The sequence below is a fragment of the Nelusetta ayraudi genome, unplaced genomic scaffold (assembly GCF_046127955.1).
Source record: "Nelusetta ayraudi isolate G7.1 ecotype Tasmania unplaced genomic scaffold, CSIRO-AGI_Nayr_v1 ptg000053l, whole genome shotgun sequence".
NCBI lineage: Eukaryota > Metazoa > Chordata > Actinopteri > Tetraodontiformes > Monacanthidae > Nelusetta > Nelusetta ayraudi.
In genome coordinates, this window is record NW_027466103.1 from 5,378,275 (window position 1) to 5,398,816 (window position 20,542).

General features: G+C 44.9%; 1 protein-coding gene across 1 annotated transcript in view; it reads right to left on the reverse strand.

The window, feature by feature from the left end:
* fkbp16 (FKBP prolyl isomerase 16) overlaps positions 1-20,542 on the reverse strand; it is a 32,282-nt gene that overhangs the window by 5,594 nt on the left and 6,146 nt on the right. The gene's annotated exons all lie outside the window — the stretch shown is intronic.

Sequence of the window (20,542 nt, forward strand, 5' to 3'; positions counted from 1 at the left end):
ACGGCAAACTACTGCTTGGGTAACGTTTGTTACCTCAATACTTGTTGATGCTACATTCATAAGGGCAACGCCATCTGTTGGGAAAACATCGCACAGTGCACAGTGTTATTGTAATCTGATCAAATTCAGAAAGAGGTATCTATATTTATAAAAGTACTTAGACAAATTAAATATTCATCCAAGTCTTTCTTTTCCTGATGTGTAAATACATCACTGGACGACTCTGTGTATCAGTAGCAGGATGCGGAGGTTGGAACTGGCAGTGAAGCAACAGCATTGTTCTCAATTTGCAATGCAAAACAACATTTTGGCTAAATTGATGGTAAATGAACAATTTAATTTCATCAAACTCATTCTAATGCTGCCTGGAACAAATGGCTTTTAAGCTCATTATCAAGTGGCTCTCTGCAGCAGCTGACAGACAACGGTGGTTAAAAGTTTGAGGTTATTTCTCTGAGCGCGACTTCAAAAGGACACCTGAGTGACTCCGGCTCGCAGGAATTTGAGCCTGGTATGAACCTGCAAGCTGTCGACGGCCTCACCTTACTCAAGAGTCACTCAGAAGGAAAGTTAATTTGGCGTTCAATCACCGGGCACCTGGGAGCACATGGCACACAATGGGCCATCATCAGTCACCCTGTGGAGGCTCTGATTCCAAAGATGTGTCGTTATGTGAGTAACACAGAGGTAAAAATGAGTGCCCTTTTAAAGAGACCTACAGCGGCGCTTGCTCGGCTGCTAGCTCGGCTGCTAGCCAGCCTGTTCATTTACAGCTGGTCGGCTACCGTTTGCGAGCTGTTGCTTTCTTTTACTTTCTTTTTCTGTGAAGCAAGACAAGGCAGAATGTCTCTGTGCTGCAGGTTCACCACGCATGCAGCGACTGAAGATGATTCAAATGGCACGTAAAGACACAGATGTGCTTTTGAAGATGTTGGTCCAGTGATGAGGGAACAGGAAGCAGCAGCAGGATGGCAACAAGCTGCAAACTCGGCTTCAAAGGCATCACCATCTCTTAAAGTGTCAAAGATCTTCTTTACGTCTTAGTTACTTACTAGAAGCTTCATCGCAGCCATTTTATCAGTTATGTTTATAGATAACCATGAAATAATTAAGTAATGACAGAAATAAATGCACTTTAAAAAGACATCAATAGTTCAAAATTAGATAAGCAATTCAATTCCTTTGATCATTCATTTTTCATTCATTTATTTTATTTTGGCACTTTTAGCCCCCAAAACTTTGCAGTGAACACTCAGCTCTGCCCCCTCTGGCATACTGATGTACTGTCCTTGTCCTGACGACAAAGAGTTGGTAGGATCATATTGGAATGTTTTACAAAATGAATTAAATTAATACACGTTGAAATGTATCATTATCAATTATTACTATATACTAATTAGCGAATAAAAATACAATTTCTTCATGTCTGTATATATTAGCACTGCAATAGCAGAATGAAATACCTCAGACCTTTGCAGCAGTCAGGCAGAGCTGGTTGCCGTGCATGCTGAGAAAAACACCTGCTCACTAGTTCATTCTTAATTCAAACCAATTAAAACAATTACCGTATTTTCCGCACTATAGAGCGCACTGGATTATAAGGCGCACAGTCAATAAATGGTCTATTTTCTAACTTATGTAATATATAAGGCGCACCGAATTATAAGGCGCATTAAGCGAAACAAAAGAATCAGAGATAAGTCCGTCAGACTTTATTAACTGCGTTCACAGTAACTCTAAAACTTGTTTGTAACAAATAAAAAACACAATGATACCGCTAGAAATATGTTACCAACGCGAGTTGAAATCCACCGCAGGTTCTCTAGCACGGTTCGGGAGGCGTTCGATTACGTTCCATCAGTGCTTGATTCTACAGCACCGCCGGACTCCTGAACACTGTCTCACTTCATCTACGCGATCTTCATCTTCATCTTAGTGTATAAGAGGCTTATGTATTACTCCGCGATAGCCGTAATGCTGCGAGCGGTGCGTCTTTGTAATTTACCTAAATCGTGCTACGGTAAAACACTTTGACAGAGCGCCGTGTACCTCTCAAAATCGCTTCGACGTCAGCAAGCACAACCAGAATCAATCCATATATAAGGCGCTCCGGATTATAAGGCGCACTGTCGTTTTTTGAAAAAAAAATCAAGACTTTTAAGTGCGCCTTATAGTGCGGAAAATACGGTACATTTCTATGTGCTTTGTGCAGCAGAGTTGTCTCTTGTTTCAGAGAGTGACAAATACTTCAGCATAAAGAATGTTCCGAATGATTTAAGTGGCGTGTGTGTGTGTGTGTGTGTGTGTGTGTGCATCACAAGTCTAAACAGCACAGAACGTGGCTGAATTCTAAAAGGCACAAGTGGTAAAAATGAAAGGCCGTTCGGACTGAGGAAGAGCCGACTCTTGGAGAGCTGGCTCACTGACAGGAGCAGCAGCTCCCATCACTCGCTGCTACTGATTGAACCGGGGACACATTAAGGAATGGAGTCAAACACAGTCACTTTCTTATCGGTACAAATACACCTCATTATTTAAATAGAACAAACTCTTGCAGCTTTGCACAGTATCCCATTAGTCAGACAAAGTCAACAAGAGACCTTGATCTGCAGCCTAGTCAGACAGTAAGTGCACAGCTTCCAGCGAGGAACACGCCCTGCGACCATGTTGGCTCATGAATTATTCAAACCGCTTGTGTCAACGGCTCAATTTATGTCTAACAGAATCAGCCGCACCTCCCACCACTCGCAGGTTGTGTCAGCAGGTGCGATCGGGTTCCCCTTTCACCTCGCCTCTCCAGAGAGCCCGGTCCGCTGACGCCGGGCTCGCGCAAGCGTGAAACCAGAAGCTGATCAGATCAGGCATTTTTTTTTTTTCTCTCTCCTTCTCCTTCTCCTTTTGAAACCTGAGCAGCTGCAGCAGCAGCAGATTCAGTGGAGGCAACGCCAACAGCCTCTGACCATCGAGGATTGAGGAGAAGCGGCTCTTTCTGTCCCTCGTCGACCTTCATTATCAAGCGTAGCAGGTCAGTCAAGAGCTGCGAAGACGGCGCTCACACTGACTGATCGCGCAGTGTTAGCCAGTGTGAAATGAGGCCCTTAAATTACCTCACCATTAGTGACGGACACTTCTCACTCAGCATGTGACCATGCCGAGTGCGTAGCACTGTCGCAGCTTGCTGGCCCTGCGCACCCGTCTCTTGGCTCTTGCGTCACAGATATTGCACAATATTCAGAAGGCTGTCCATTATGTAACGGTGTGCACTGAGCAACAAAGAGCCGACTGTGCGCGGCCGGTTGTAAGCCGCAGGTCACGTGAAATTCTCTTCATTTGCGACCAAAACAGATTGCTTGTTTCCAAGTAGACTCGGAAATGGATTCAATTAACTTTCAACTGATAAAAGTTTTCTTATACTGATTACTCATTTTAAATCATTCTGATAAGTGAGGACACATTTTTTTGTGTGTGCTTGTTAATTGAAAAGAGCCGTCTGTGTCGTTGTAGATGGGAAGTTCATATTCGTGGCATGATTCAATACATGACTCAGTACTGCTTGACTATGTTCACTACATGACCTCCGATACAGGTGGAGAATCGCTCTTTGAGGAAAATGCACATGACACAATCCGGTGATGAACTTGAGTGACTGAGTTGTATTTGCGTTTTCGGCATGAGCTTAACAGTACACGAGTGATACTACTTGGAATCTTATATCCGAATTCTCACAGCTCAACTTCAAAAGCGCCAGTCTGAATATTTCTTTGCAGATTCAAGCAGAGCTGGACGGATCACATAAACAGGAAGCTACAGAGAGCTTGTAAACAGTGGCAGGGTGGATGCTGCACTTTTATCTGAATTGCGATTAAGAAAAGGGCAGAACGCCATTAATGCATGGTAGTTCATTTTGCCTCTTGTTAAACTATTAGTGTTTTACCCTTCTTATATATCAGGCAATTTAAGTTTTTAAATGTCTTGACAGTTTTGACGGATGAGGAAGACGGAGAAGGAATCCGTTGAAACTGTCAAGGTATTCAAAATTTAAATTGCCAGAAAAATAGGGATGGAAAAAGCTAAAATGTGGCACTTTAAGGCTCGTGTCTCAACTTCCAAATGTTGTTGATATCAACTCCGCCTTGCTGGGGCTTCCCCTCACTTGACCAGTTATCTTTCCCAGATGGATAAACGTAATAAATAAGACTGGTTGGGAAAGCACTACATCTGCCATGTCGGGTCATTTTCAGATGAGCTGTCCCTTTATGCACAACCAGCAGTGCATGTCGCGAAACACTCCACTGTCATTACATCTTAACATCTTAAGTCCACGATAGATCTTGTGGTAATAATGCAGACAATACGAATGGTTTAAAAGCGCTTTTCTTTTTCAAAACACACGGATTCCTGACACGTTCTCGCAAGCAGAACACACACAGCGTGTGCGCAAGAGTCAGACAGCGAGCACAACTCCCCATCTCCCTCTCTAAGTTATGAGCTTTAATAAAGGGCTGAGACGTGTGCGAGAACATTGAGTAAAGTTGATCCAGGACCGTCCAATTTCTTTCTTTGCCAAATGAGGCTTCAGCTCGTCGTAAAAAAACCCTCATGTGTCTGCAGTCACACGACAATGTGTTTGCGTTCAGGCAATAGCCGCTTTAATATTTCACTACGAAACTGACATCAGACGGTATTTGAGCCAGTGTAAATGTTTGTTTAAAGCTTCTCCCAAGATGTGGCGTTCATAAAGGAGGCCGCATGCAAACCCGGGAACGCTGCCACCACATAACATAAACAAAAGGCAAGTGAGCTTTTTGCAAACTACCATGTGCAACCCCACAGCACGGGGCAGCGCAAAGTTTAGATACACACACGTAAATCAAACGTGGGCTGGATTTCTTACGTATCTCAATTGGCAAACCTAGATAAAAATCCCTGTCCCTTTATGAAAGACAACCCCAGGCGAGTTTTCATCACCATCATCCTGTTGCGTCATCACTGACATATTAGGAGTCACGAAAACATCTGATTCCCATCTGATTATTATTAAATTGTAAACAGAACGGCATCTATTTAAATTCTGGTTTCACTGAAATCTCTTACACAACATTTAAAAACGTGACAAGAGCGAGCGAGAGGAAGAAAAATAGCAATCATGCCAGAGAACTTGGGCCCAGACTGATTTACATAGATACATTTCCTGGATGGCTCATGGAAAAGGAGGCTGAGGGCACAAACGTGAGTCAAACCGCGGTTGCTGGGCGCTTCTAATGCCATCGGATATTGATTTTTCCTTTGAGGAAAAACATCCACTTTGCCGGTCATGACTCTTGCATATTAGGACGCATCGGACGAGAAGCGGTGAGTCATTTCACGCTAAACGATGTTGCAGGTAGTGCTGTTGCTGCTCCTGCTGCTGCTCCTGCTGCTGCTGTGGCACAAAACATAAATGGAAATCTCATCATTATTACGATGCGACCCCGGCAAAAACACACGTGCTGTTCCAAATTCAACATTCAACAGGTGGCCTACGGAACACGAGGCAGCGAAACAGGACCACGGGGGAATAGCGTGTGTCATTTGCCTTTGCCGCGTTGCCATACTGTAGCCTTACAACAGAGTCGGCATGACTGGCAGGTTGTCAAGTGTAATGTGAGCGCGCTCTCAGCTGGCAAGATCTATAAGGTTTACGGTATCATGTGGGTCACTGGTGATTAGCGCCACACCGGTGGACTGCTGTGCTGAGACAAGCCCCAATGAGCCCCAGGGGCCTTATTAGTGCAAACAGGAAGCAGAGGCTGGTCAATGGGGTGAGAGCCCTCCACAGGATCCCAGTGAAACCTGAGCCAGCAACTTTAGAGAAACTCTGCGTCCTAAAACTGAGCTGAGTGAGAAGCGACCTCCTCCACCTCTTTAGCCCTCTGTGCCTACTCCTGCGCAAAGCTTGATTTATGACGGTGCGACGGCACGACGCACAGTCCAAACCCGCAGCCTTCGCACAGCCTTTCACACAGGCGGCTCTGTGTTGCAGAGGGGTGAAGGGTAGAGTGGAGTTGCCAACAGTCCCTTAAAATACAGAATTGTCCAGTATTTGACAATACAGGATTGAGTTTGTCCTATATTTCCGAGTTGTCTTGAACGTAAATTCATTTTTGATGCAAACTCACGTTCGTTTCCATTGAGTTTGCGTTTAAAACCGTAATCTACGTAGCTGCAAGCGATACCATTACCATTGCGTACCCCTTTCACAACAACTGCATACTGGCTGCACAGCTTGAGTAGAGTAGGCTATGAATCAGGATCACTTGTTTTTTCCTCTTGTCTCGTGGGAAGAAGATGGATTTTTATTCATTTTATTCATATATGTTCAATTAAAAGATTTCAATTAAATTTAAAAATTCAGCTTATTTCTAATGTCACAACAACTAATGTCACAACAACTGCATACTGGCTGCACAGCTTGAGTAGAGTAGGCTATGAATCAGGATCACTTGTTTTTTCCTCTTGTCTCGTGGGAAGAAGATGGATTTTTATTCATTTTATTCATATATGTTCAATTAAAAGATTTCAATTAAATTTAAAAATTCAGCTTATTTCTAATGTCTACTGGGAACAAAGCAGTTCAAACTATGTGAACCATATACTTTTTTGAAACCCTATTTTAAGTTATGATTCACCACTGCTGGCGAGCCACTGGCATCCTTCATTTTTCTGAATGAAAGTTGGTAACACTAGACGTCAGTGAGTAGATTGGACGGTTTTAGCTTTTTGAATTTCCGCATACACAGCATGACAATGTCAACGTTATTCCGACACCGGTAAGCTTCTCAGGCTAAAAGCTAGCCTCAATGAGCTTCAAACTTCAAGTTCAAAGGAACTGTTGTTTAAATGTGAATGTCTTCAGACTTCTTTAGCTGCTATTTTCAACTTGATCTGCTCCACATATAACCACTGAGAAATACTTTTAAAAAATATACGCAAAGTAATTTCTCCGCTAGCTAGCTAATGCCACAGCCACACCACTAGAAAAACACATCACCACCACAACTCTCATGAATATTGAGTCTGGAGGTTGTCAGTTATCCAGGTCATCTGAAGATTTAGTTGAAGGCAGCTGGACACCACAGCAAAACCCGTCCAGTTGCCTTTAATGAATCTACAAGTGCTTCCGTGAATATTGTTTTGTTATAAAAGCAGGTCCACGAGCTGTCGTCACAGCCAGCTGGCAAAAATGTTGAATTTCTATAACTGCTCACCTTGCCTTCGCCCAGGGACTCATCATGTGTCGTCAGTGTCAGGGTGTGTGGAGATGACTGCGTTGAGGCAGAATCATAAATCAGCCGTCAGAGGCCAAAAGCTCAGATTCAGAAGCGAAAACAGTGAGACCTCTGTCAATGTTTTCTTTCAGGACACTGAACTGCCAAAATTCACTGGGGATGTTCAAGGAAAGCCCGTGAAATAACAAACACATTTAGGGGATGTTTTGAAACAGAAGAGAAGCAGGGAGGGGTAAAAAAAATCTTTTTTTTTTTTTTAACTTGGAAACAAAATGAATACCGATCTTATGTTAGCACTAGATTCAGATCAAGAAAAACTCGTTGGAAGTCATCCTGAGGGAGATGCGGACACGTGCGCACGTGAACGCAACAACTCGTGTCTGCCGCTTCTAGCAGCTGTCAGAGGCTTGCAGTTTGAACAGACAAAAATACCAAAAGAAAAAAACCTGCTCAACCTGTGGCAGGTGCTGCGCAAAATTGTTGAAACAATCCAGGTCCTAACTCGAGGCGTTTGCTGAAACTAAGTGGGTTGCAAGTATACCACACTTTGTTTATTGCAGTCGTTGGGAAAAAAATATTATGCGTTGAGGTTGCATGCAGGGGTTATGCAGCACACTTCTCAAAGTCCTTTGTGAGTGGACCTTAAATAAATATTTGTGTCTCCAACACACACAAAGCATCACCAACGGAGTGCTGAAGCCAATAGTTTTGCGGCAACGTCTAACTGTCGACTCTTTATCCCTCCCTCCCTGTAATCGGCAGAGAAAAACAGCAAGTTTGTGGGCTGGAAAAAGGTAAAAATGTAATGTAATAATGAGCACAACATCAGGCTCGGGGACGCATGTGCAATCTCTGCCACGGGACTTGGCTCCAGCCTTCAACAGATGTTCAACACTCACTTATCTCTATGCATGAAGACTGTCAGCGGCAGTGTTTTCGCCGCTCGACGCTGCTGCGACAGGGTTGTTTTTTTCCTCGTGTTGTGACTACGGGCAGCTAAGACAAAGAAAAAAAAAAAAAAAAAAAAAAAAAAAAAGCAGCCCGTCTGTGTGAGTGACGAGATAAAGGTGGGTGGAGGTTGGGGTGGATGTTGAGGTTTTTTCCTCTTGTCTCGTGGGAAGATGGATTTTTATTCATGTTTTGTGGCTCAGCAAACTTCCTCATTAAAGGTGCGCAATAGCAGCGCCGCTGACTCACCCCGCTATCTGCTGCGCAGGCCCCTCGCTGCTCGCAGTGAAAGGGGGGGAAGAAAAAAAGATCTCCCTCGGAGAGACAACAGTGGCCACTTTGACGTCATGCCCTCTTGTTTAAAAAAGAGGGAAAGGCCAGTGATGTACCTCACACCGGTTTCTATGGTTACAACCTTAGATAGCGCGCTAATATGCCATAAAAAATGTCCTGTTCTGCTTTGATGATACGGAATCCAAGAGGATTTATGAGGTTGTTTATTTTATTTTCACCCCCCTCCACACTTCCCACTGACCCCCCTCCCCACCCCCAACCCCCACGGCCCCTCCCACAGCAGTGAAAACAGGTCCGCCGCTGCTGGTCGGAGTAGTGTTTTGATTCTTGGATGGACGCACAATGCGGCCGCGCAAAAGAAGCTTAAGGTTTTAATCCTGACATTGGTGATGTCACAGCTGTCCTTCCTCGCTGGAACGCGAGTTAATTTGCAGCAAAACAGCAGCCGCGATACAGTCAGAGAGGCGAGCTCAGCCCTCGCACTCCTCCCATCGCTGCTTTTATTTTGTCCTCCAGCAACGAACCAACGAGGCTCGTTGGGGGATCAAGGGAGGCTAGCGCCTACATCCTGGCTGCTGAGCTCCTCAAAAGTGCCCTTATAATCTACCGCAGATTTTCTCAGCCTGTTAAAGTGAGTCCCGCCTCGGCCCTGGAGGGCCTGCAGTGTTTTTTTTGTTGTTTTTTTTTCTAATAGCGAAGGGTGCGCTGCAGCAAGGCCACTTGGAGTTTGTTTGTTATTATTATTTGGTGCGAGAGAGCTAATAAATCAGACTCGGGCAGATTGGGAACCGCGGACACGGTCATTGTCCGCAGTCGGGAAGGTGAACAAACCACAACGAGCGTTTCCGCTTTTTTTGGTAAGTAGGACAGTGAGACAAGAGGGCGTAAAGGGCTGAAAATGTGCCAACATCCATCCATCAGAGTTAGGTAGCTGTTGTTCTTTCAAACATTTTTCCCCCAGTGGTCATTTCGACAGAGTTCTCGCCAGTGGGAGACATTCTTTTTTTTTTTTTTTTTTTTTTTACTTTAAAGACAGAGCAGCTATGGCCTTATCTTGTTTGCCACGGGCTATTTAACATTCGTAACATTGGTGCGCAAGATATAGACGGCAGATAGACCTCTAGGGTGAACACGGTCGTGGCTGTCAACAGTCCACCCACTGGTGGAGAAGCAGTGGATTCCCACTTTGCATCCACGGACCCATGAGAAGATTTCAATTCGTCACTAGTCGGTTATTCAAACTTGCATTCAACTTGAAATTCACACAACGGCATGGTGTATCCACACACTGGAGCTTGAACTACATTGAATCCAATGGAAGGCAAAAAGGTCTGACATACCGCTGAGCCCACAGTGGTATATCCATAATCTAAAGATAGTTTATCGAGGGGGAGAGGAGGGAGGGGACAGGCGCACTGCATTATTTGGAAGTTGCTACAACAAGTGAAAACACAGACTGACTGCAAAGTGACGGGACACACTACCTAAAGAATAAAACATGAACGCAGCAGATCTTTACAGCCCTCATAAATCAGCGCCAGGATGGGTGGATGTTTACAGTTCTAACTGTACACTCGCCGGCCACTTTATTAGGTTATGTGAACCTAATTAAGTCACTGTCGAGTACGTGCACTGCTTCAAGGTAGCACGTGTTGTGTGATTAGAGATGGTACCCTGGCTTTTGTACGCAGTGGGAATTTCAGCTACCGTTGCCTTTGGTATGGTCTCCAACCAATCCGTCCATCCAATACGGCATATTTCCACACAATGTGCAATTCAGCGTAAACTCTGGAGATGATTTGCATGACAATCGCAGTAAATCAGCTGTTTGTGAAATAGTCAATCACTTAAATCCACATTCACCCCCATTCTGATGGTCGCTTTGAACTTTAGCAAGTCATCCTCACCATCAATAAGTTTGCTGTAGCTGATTCGGCAGTTCACCTAGTGGCGAGTGAATGTATGTGTTGAGGGACAGGATCGTGAACATTTTTCCAATGCATTTTGGTTTGAAATTTACGCCTTTATACATCAGCAGTGTCTATCACTGTCCACTAGGAATCCTTCTACCCGTCACATGACACCCGACTGGCCGTCTGAGTGCTGCAGGTACTTTGCGACAGTGCAGTCGGAATACGCCAACCGAGTTGGAAGTGCAGGATAGCGGCGGTCTCGCTGCAGCGTGACCAGCTCGTAGCAGACAGAGGTCACATTCACACAGATCAACTCAGCCGCCTGTCCTGAGGCACCCGTCCGCTAACATCAACATCAAAGTCACAAACAAACCGAGTGATCGAGGTTGCAGCGGACCACAGCGTTGCGTGCTCCCTCATGTGAATGTACTCTTTTTAAGCGGCGGCACGCTTTGAACAGAGCCCAGATGGACACGTAGCCGCGTCTCAATGGTAAATCAACAATTGAGCCGTTGTCAAGAGGGGCTGTGCTGGTTGCCGCTCAGGAAAATCTGAAACATTTTCCTGTATTTTTAACTTTCTATCGCACTTTTTGCATCTTGATCGACAGCAGCAAAGCTTCTCAAAGCTTTTATGCTTTTCTGATTTGGCCTCCACCTTGTGCCCTGTGTATGTGCAGAAGTGGCAGCCAAGCAATGTCTTTACACCCTGCTGTTTCATACCTGGGTTGAAAGTGCAAACATTTAGCAAGAGCTGTGAAGCATTAGAGTCCAGTACAAACAGCGAGTAAAGAAGTGACTGTGAAACAGCATACTTCTGTTAGTAGACTTCATTGCAGTACTTCATTGTAGCACACTCATTTTTTACTTTATGTCATGATTACCTCAAAAAAAAATAATCTTAATTCTCAATTTGTGGTGGTGCCTGCTGCAAAAAGACAACATATGTCTGTTTATGGCATAAAGACTCCATCTTTCAACAGTCAATTTATAGACCGATTTGAGCTGGTGAACAGATTTACGCCCCGCATTTTCACATAAACGTCACTGTGAACACACTTGACAAGTGAGTGAGCGAGCGAGTGAGCGAGTGAGCGAATGCCAACAGCTTAAAGCTTTGAAGAACTCAGCCCGACTCTGACTTACAGGTGAACAGGCCACGTTCTCAGACTTCATCTTATGCAATAATCTGAAATCTCTCATGGGTCTGATCTCAGTGAATTGCTTTTTTTAAAAAAAATAAATAAATAAAAAGATGTTCAAAGCTTATGATCTGCTCCAGGCTAGATAAAACCAATCAGCATAACCATAGGTCATCATCTGGAATATCATATTCGCTGGTATCTGTTATCTGTGATCAGTATCTTCTAATCAATTAGTGTGAACATGCAGGCATCCCCATCGCTGGCCGGTCGCGGTCAGGTAGAAATTTCTCACGCAGCCCCGGGGAAGAAGGTGCCCTTTCAGTAGAATCTGGGTGATGTGAATGTGGAAGTTCAGTTTGCAACAATGACAGCTCGATTCTTTCCTTGCACCAATATTATGTCTGTATTTAATTCAAATCCAACTCGCCTCCTCCCCGAGTTTTGGATTTCACTCTGATCTTCAAAAGCTCAGTGAAGTTCCTACAAATTCTGAGCGAGCAGCCTCTCCTTTTAAAAAGATGAAAGTCCTCCCTTTTCCATTACTGTTAAACCGGATACAAACGCTTGTGTAGCACAATGGAACAATGACCCCTGCATGCTGGTGGATCATGTTTGTTTTGGTTTCATAACATAAATAAGCGTTTCCATAAAGGATGAATATACTAAAGACGTTCATTATCGTTTAGCGGTGGCGGGTATCTGCTTCCATTTGTGGACCCGGGGCCATGAACATTAACATTTGGGCCCGCATATGCCTCTCGTTGCTTCATGTATAACATTACGCTGGCCGAATAAATGTCACAGAGAGATATTGATCAGAAATTAATTTCCCTTTTAGGTCCGTGCTGCCACACATGCCTGTGCTGAAACCAGATAAATCCCTGAGGAGAAAATGTCAGGCCGCAAATTGAGCGCACAACAAACACTCGGCTTGCTGATAAAGAAACGAGATGTCGCTTTCAAACGCGGCGGCTGTGAGTCAGCGCTGCCGGGGCGCGGCTACGCCCGCCCTTTTAGCATCGCACACGTCCGTGGAGTCATTTACAAAACGCGCAAACGGCGGCGTGTTGACTCTCCTCAGGTCGTCCTCTGTGGGAAACTCGCCGCAATCGTTCACTGTCACGCCCCTGTCATATTGCCGTCCACAAGAAATATGGCTGCCCCATGAGCCTGTTTGCACGTCGTGTTATCTACATCCAGTTTCCTTTCAGCAGCAGCGGCCGAGGCCAGACGAGGCCCTATCCCCTCCGCGCACCCCGTGAATCGATAACGCCGCGGTGAACTCCTCCTCCTCCTGACTTATTAGTCAGGTTGTCACAGGGAGAGCAGCCCGCATCTGCTGGCTAAGTAAAGTAAATGGAGCCGGGCCATTAGCATTCTCCTTTAGTCGCTCTGTGTGATGGCTGGCCAGAGATGTGAGACCCGGGGCATCAATCACGACGGCCAGAGAGTCACATTTCTCCGGGAGGAAAAGGCTCGACTTCACTTGACCACAGCCTGTGGCATTGGATCAGCACGCTGTCGCCGCACAAAGCTGAGGAAGTGGCACGGTTGGCCCAGTGACTGCAGATTTAAGACTTGTTTCCTTGCATGCAAGGGAATTTGTTTCTCAATAGAATCTCGCCAGTTCAAGTTCCAATATTGGACATTTCAAGCTTTACCTTTCACTTTTCATTGCAGGTTAAAAGTGCGGCACCTTTGAACAATTAATTAGTAATGCTTTACCAATAGGAAAAAAAAATCTCAAGAGAAAAGCATATCAAGTACTCTTTTGATAGCCTCCCATAAGAAAGGGTTGGGGGTAAAGACGTGTACTCTCTATTGCACAATGCAATCTAAATTATTTTGACTTCCGCTCACCATCAGTTTTCCTTGGTGAGGTGGCTTGCAGAGGGAAGAAATCACACCAGGCTGAGGGTGTTGGTACTAACTTGGGTGACAGTGCCCTCAGTGACATCGCTGTCATCATGCTTTATGATACTTGACACTGATAAGTGAGGCAAGCTAATGAAATGGGCCTTTCTCTTTCTTCTCATTTCTGGGGAGGTTAACAACAGGCTCGCAACAGGCAAAAAAGAGACTTATTCTTTTTTATTCTGCAGTGCAACAACACAGACTTTGCACAAAAAGTCAAATTGAGAAAATTAAGAGTTTCATAGATTAATCTTGTTGGAGTAAATTAGTCCATGGAAAACCTCTTTGTTTCCCCTACAGATGGTGCTGCATTGATAAGGATCATGCATTTGTGGGATGAACACCGGCGCTGAGTATGGTACCAGTAATTTTTTTCACCAAATTCTTCTCTGCCAGTGCCAACCAGCCGTTGTCCTTGACTCTTGTTTGGTGGATTGTAATATTTGACATCTGAAAACAAATGGGCAGTAGCGGCAGCAGCGTGTGGAAGAAACCAACCAACAGCCACGGCAGCCTGGGACCTCCTCCCTGTGCCGGCCAACCAACCTGGCATCCCATTCTTCAACCAGCATTTGTCGCCAAGTCAGCCAACAAGCTTGTGTTGGTTTGGTCACTCTGGCAAGAACGGCACGCCAGGCTGCCAAGCTTAACCTTCAAGTCTTCAGCGGGTGTAGTGTTGAAAAGGGAAATCGTATTTTTGCACAAAATCCCTTCCCGAAGACAAACTTCCTTACTTTTTGTGCAAAGTTTAGTCACGGTGCTGCGAGAACCTCATGAATTGATCCCTTCAGCTGCAGCACTGCACAGCCGATGCTGCAGGGAGGATGTCAGTGGGAGTCTGCCAGTCATTAACCACTGAGAATCTATTGCCTTTGTGTGTGCGTCTGTAAAAAAAGGCTGCTGCAGACGGCCGATGACGGGGCACTGACGTCTTACCTAGATGAGTCACAGTCCACGTCCTCACTGACGGTGCTGCAACACCCACCCTTCCACCCCCAACCCCATTTATTATGTGCAGCACACACACAGTCGCACTCCACTGTGCCACTTGTCACTTTGCTAAAAGATCTCCTTCCTTTGCACTCGCAGGCAGCAGTCGTCACCTCACAGCGGCGCTCGGCTCTCCACACGCGCTCTCTTGTCGTCGCTTCCTGTCACGGCTGACCTGCTGCTGCTGGTGCTGCTGGTGGGCGCGTGCACGCTCGTGCGTGTCACTGTCTGAACAGATTGTCCCATCTGCTTCCATTCTACTGGAGCTACAAAAGAGCAGACCGTGTAAGAGGGTTCACGAGTTGCCCGGCAACTCTGGGTCTGTTATCGCACAACCCGTCTGTCTCAGCTCCCATTACGGGGAAAGGTGGCCGTCTCCGGCGGGATCAAATGTGTTTATGGAACTTCGTAAATCGTAATAGGTAGCGACTCCTCCTGAACCACGGATGACGAGCGGGACTGGGTGGTCTCGAAGGGCAAAGAGTCCCAGAGACAGCATCTGTGTTTGAACAGTGACGAGGTCGATTGAAGCCAACTATGAAAACAGAGCCGCGGATGCATTAAGCTTCTGGGTCAAATGGAGCTGTGAACTACATGTTCACTGTAGCAGTGTTTAAAGCCAGGCTTGGATGAGGGACATGTATCCATCACATGTGAAAACTTGTATTTTGGCAGCAATCTCTTTCAGTTTGGATGATAGTTCATCCAAACTGAAATTCCACCCATTTACTAATCATGATTAGATCAGTGGAAGCTTTGGCCCCTGCAACCATTAGTGTAGTGTCAGTGGCCATGCACTCAAATGCAAAAGAAATAAATAAAAGGGGAAAAGAAGAAATACACATGTCTCCATATCGTGCATCTGGTGTCAGTCATGCGTAGAGTGCAGAATTTGACACTGAGATCACCGTGTTTTTAGCAAGTATGACAAGTTGACAAGTTACAGCAGCATGGAAAACAACTTGTCCTGCTAGCGTGAGCTGACAGTGGGAGTGAGATGGAAAACTGGTCAACTTAGAATGTGAAACGCAGTTTTGAACCTTCTTTCTGTTCTTATAGAACGGCTCGAAATTGCGACGTCCACTGGTACACAGATGTCCATGTGTCTCCACCAGAACACACTTTGCACCCAAATTACAATCTACCAATAACAAAGGAGAGTGCATGTTTACCTGTTAACAAGAGCGCATTATCTTACTACCAGAGCACAGCCAGCTATTTGTCTGTTACGCTCCGCTGAGCACCGTCAGAATGCACACGGGTGATTAAAAAGCGGCAGAGAGAGCTAGGTGGTGGTGGTGGTGGTGGTGGTGCAGCTGGTGGTGTCATCTCACGTGTGCTTTTGCATGTGATGTGCAGGCCACACTCTGGAAAAACAGACTCTGTCGCAACGTCGAGGTTATACAACACAACTGCAACCGGTGGCACCGTCGACGGGAGGCGAAGTCAGCGAAGCATGACAGTTCTGTGAGTGTTTCAGCGCAGGCAGCGTGTTTTGACATTAACCTGTGACAGCAACATATCTCAGGTGGAAACAAGCCAGCGACAGAGGCAGCCGCCAGTGTTTCTCAGAAGAAGCGAGGTGCACTGTTTCATTTTTAGGGTATTGAGAACTTTGAAATTGCTATATTCATCACAGAATAGTTTAAGTTGTCTTTTTTTTTTCTTAAAACTGAATGAAATTGAAAAAGTGACACTGTCAACAACTTAATGGAAGATGTGAACATGGCTAAGTATTGATCTTGCTGCATTTCCACCAATGACATGAAATTATGAAAAAATATTTTAAAACAGTTTGCCAATATTGGCCTGCTTTTATTTGCTAATATTAGAATTAAAATTATTCATTGTTTCCAAGCAAACATTCATTTTCTTGGACTGTAAACTGAATGAAAATGAAATGAAAACCTGAATTTTTGTCAACTAAAAAAAGGGACAACAAAATTGGCTGGCTATTTTTTCTGTTTTGTATTTTTGTACAAGAGTCATTCAGATATTGGGGGATTTTTCACATTACAAGGCAAATCTGACTATCGCAGTAACACGTCTGCAAAATGTTTTTTTTTTTTTTTTGTAATGTGGGTGAAGCGTCACTGCATGAAGGCTAGTAGCTAGCTAGTAGTAGCAGTGAGAGATGGCCAATCACAATGGAGTGGGCTCTTAAAAAGCGGTGCCATATAGAGGAGGGGAAGAGGACAAAAACAGTCCTTTTTGCACCAAAAATAAATTATTTAAATTCTTCAGTTTACATGTGTTTACATGTTACATTTTTAAAACATGTGTTTTACATTAGTGGAACAATGCTGGCACCAAAACGGTTGTGTTTAACAGATAGAATGATTTTCCACAACTCTGGAAAATCATATTAAAGATAAATACTCGCTGGACTCCAGTAAGCCTGCCCTCTGTTTCTAATCCTGGCTTTGGGGCTACAGTCCAGAGCCAAGGAGGGAAAGTATCTTGGGGTCTTGTTCATTAGTGATGGAGAGATAAAACAGAAGGTGGGGAGGTGATGACATCTGCAGCAATACAGAACTTTCGTGGGGAAGACAGTGTTGAACTCCAAGATAAAGCTCTTGATTGACTGATCCCTTACCTCTGGTCATGAGTTCTGGGTGGCGCCAGGTGGGAAAGGTTGCTGACAAAAGTGGCCCAAAGGAGGTTTCTCCAGAGACTGACTGGGCTTAGCAGAAGGAGTTCGGAGTAATGTTGCAAGGACTTGGTTGAGGGGATCTGATGGGATGGGAATGAACCTCGGCCTTGATAGAAGGATTGTACTGTATGTCCTAGATAGCCAGAGAGTACCTTGGGGAATGGTGCTGGGAAATGGAGATCCTATAGGCCCTACAAAGTCTGCTGCGACCACAGCGCAGAAAAGTGAAAAAAATGTATGTATGGATATGAAAGTGCAGAATTTTGATTCAATTCATTTAAATTGCAAACATCACAAGCCAACCTTGCCAGGTACTTGACAATGCAAGGTGTCAAATTGAACAACTGCAAATCACACTAAGAGGGAGCACTTTGTATACTAATATTCTGTTTGTTCTCATCATACTGTCTACGGTGTTACTTGTTCTCCTACTGGCACCAAAACCCTCTGACCTACACAAAGTCACAGGTCTCTCAACAACTCTGGAGAGGACAACAAATAGGAGACAGAGACCACTATGAGGGTGCAACCAGAGGACAAGAATAACCGGGGATTTCAAACAAAGAAATATAAAATTAAAGTCAGGCTACCCACTTGGTGCCTTAACCAGTGTCATGGTCATACGGCATGCCAACGGAACTCAAAAATAGAGTAAATTCAGAGTGTATTTCAGCGAAGAAGATAACTGTCTGACTAAATACCAGCTGACCACAGAAAAAAGCAGAAGTAGATATTCAACTGAGGGCTGCACTGCGTTAGCGCTACGGCTCTGCCGAGGAGAGAGATAAGCCTGATAGCAGAAGGGGGAAAAAGGTAAACATCCAGGGAGATTAGATGAGGGGATATGCACAGTTCAAACAGCAGTCTGAGTGGCAAAATACTCCCGCGGGGGACAAATCCACCAATCATCTTGTTTTCAGCCAGGGGGGAACAAGGAGTTGAACTCTGTTCGGATTTATTTCACGCAATTCGTCCCATTAGCCGTGAATGCACGAAGCCGTGTGACTCCCGTGCTTGGCGGTTCAGTAGCCGACGGAAGCGTGCGTGCTGATTGAAAAGCCGAGCCTGCTCTTATCTCGAGCGTGCTGCAGCTGTCGCCGTTCGTTGGCCTGTTGGCAGAGCGTGAGGTCTAGGCGTGGTTTCCAGGCGGCGGTCTGCGTCACACACGGTATGTGTTGAAAAAAGAAAAAAAAATTGATGGACAAACGTGTTCAGGTCACGAAACAAGACAGTCAAAAGTTCAGCCAGAGCTTGAATGTTTCAATAATGACGAACGGGGGGGAAGGGAAGACAAAAGGAAAAAAAAAAAATCTCAGTTTCTAACGTTGGCTACTCAAAAACAGCTGGTTGTTTGTACAAGCAGTTTTCTCCAGTGTGTTGGGATTAAATAAAAAAAAAAAGGAGGAGTGTCTCAAAGGGTCACATTATGCGTTTGACCCAGGTGGTGGTGCAGGGTGAGTCACACCACCTCGGACGACGTGCTCGCGACGAGAGGAGAGGAGAGGAGAGGCTTGTGCGTTTGCAAGTGACAGATTCCAGCTCCTGCCCCATGCCACTGTGAGTGAGTCACTCTGCGGGCTGATGACGTAAAAACAAAAAGAGCAAAGCAGAGCTGGCACGTCCTGCTGCACTGCACGTTACCAGCAGTTCACTTTTCTCTAGCAGACAACAGGTTTTTTTTGCACCCAGAGGTCTGTAGCCTCGTAGCCGCTGCTCATGTCAGCGAGAGAAGTGGCAGCCCGAAGTGTCCCGCTGATCACATTCCTGAGCTTCTTTAAACACTCGAGTCGGCGCATGAATCAGTTGGCTTGCATGAGAAATGTCAACGACCTGCCTCAGCTGGATAGGGGCGTGTGCCTCGATCAGTGGCCTTCCAGCCACGCCGGCGTCTTCAGCAGTGTCAACAAAAGATTTCCCTTCAGCACATTCCCCAGGAGCCATGTCATTGGTCGATGAGCGTAATCTATTAGTTCTGGGTGAACACTTCGCATGTGGAGTGTGAGTCCGTTCAACTTTTACGACACAAGCTTGAATAAAGGCAACAGCTGAGGAAAATAATCCAGTTAATTCAGACCAACTCACATTGGGGTTTAGATGCATTGCTTTGATTTCTTTAATAAACCTAATGGCTTCCTCTAAGATGTTTTTTTTTCTTGGCATATTAGCAACTTAGATGCTTCCTTTACACAGTCACTGACTATTTCATCATCTGAGTTTCTTGTAGTTTTTTCAATGCCAGAATCCTAATCAGTCAAGTTCCTCTATTGAAGCTAAATTATCTCAGGAATTATTGGATAAATTAAAAATTTAATTAGGGTATTGGTGGTGCCCAGCGGCTAAAACACTAATTACCTGCTGATGCTCAGACTCTTCATCGGCCACCAACATGAAATTGACATGTTCAACAACTAGCATAGGAGATCCAATGGGTTGATATCAGGTTCACAGACTAATCATCGCTCGAGGGGTGATTTGTAATAACTTTGGTTAATATTTGACTTTACTTCTAGCGCTGTCATTAACCCCAGACTGGATTCGACCAATCCTGGAAAACATACAAAGGCAAAACTAATATATTTTTTTCCAATGTTGTTCTTCACAGCACTTTGCCTTTAGCGTTCAGTGAACAAATGTGTGCCTTCTAACTTGCTGAACGTGTTCTGGCTACCAGAACTGGCTACATTTGACAGATTATTAACTTTCCAAGAAGATGGAGTCTTTGACTTTGGTTTGTTAAGGAATAATCACATTCATTTAGTGAAGAACTCCATAATGACCAAATTAAGGAATAACTGATGGCAACAGCTTAAGACTCCACCAGCTGACCTGCAGTGGTCCTCTTTTTCAACCTTTTATATTTTAGGAGTCGTAGGTCTGATTGTATCAGGAACATGGTGTGATCCATCCCATCACCCACACACTGGGCTGCAGACCCCTTGGCTGTATTGGATCATGCTGCCTGACCGGCTTTGCACACTGCTCTAATAAGTAACTGTCAAGTGCTCTTAGTAGCATTGTTTGCAGCCGTCTGCTGACAGCGTTCAATCAATGCATCCTAGCGGCTACCAAAGAGAGGCTAATGAGATTTCCTCTCATTGCTTCACTGTCATTTGCCAACGCAGACAAGCTGAGCCTGCCCCAGAAAATGACGACTTTCACAGCTTGTCATGTTGTCTCTGTCGAAGCATTCGTTGGTAGAATTGATTTAACTCAACACTTCGCTCGTGCGTTTCAGTCTTCCTCAAAAGGAGGACATTGTAAACAGAAAAAACTAAGGTAAGCCAGATTTCTCCCACTTCTGACCTGAGTCAGACAAACCCATGTTATGATAGGGTTCCAAAGATTCTCCTGACAGATTTTCTTGAGATTCAGGTTGTGTGAAGAATTAACTGAAGCATCCTGATTTGCTGGGTATAAT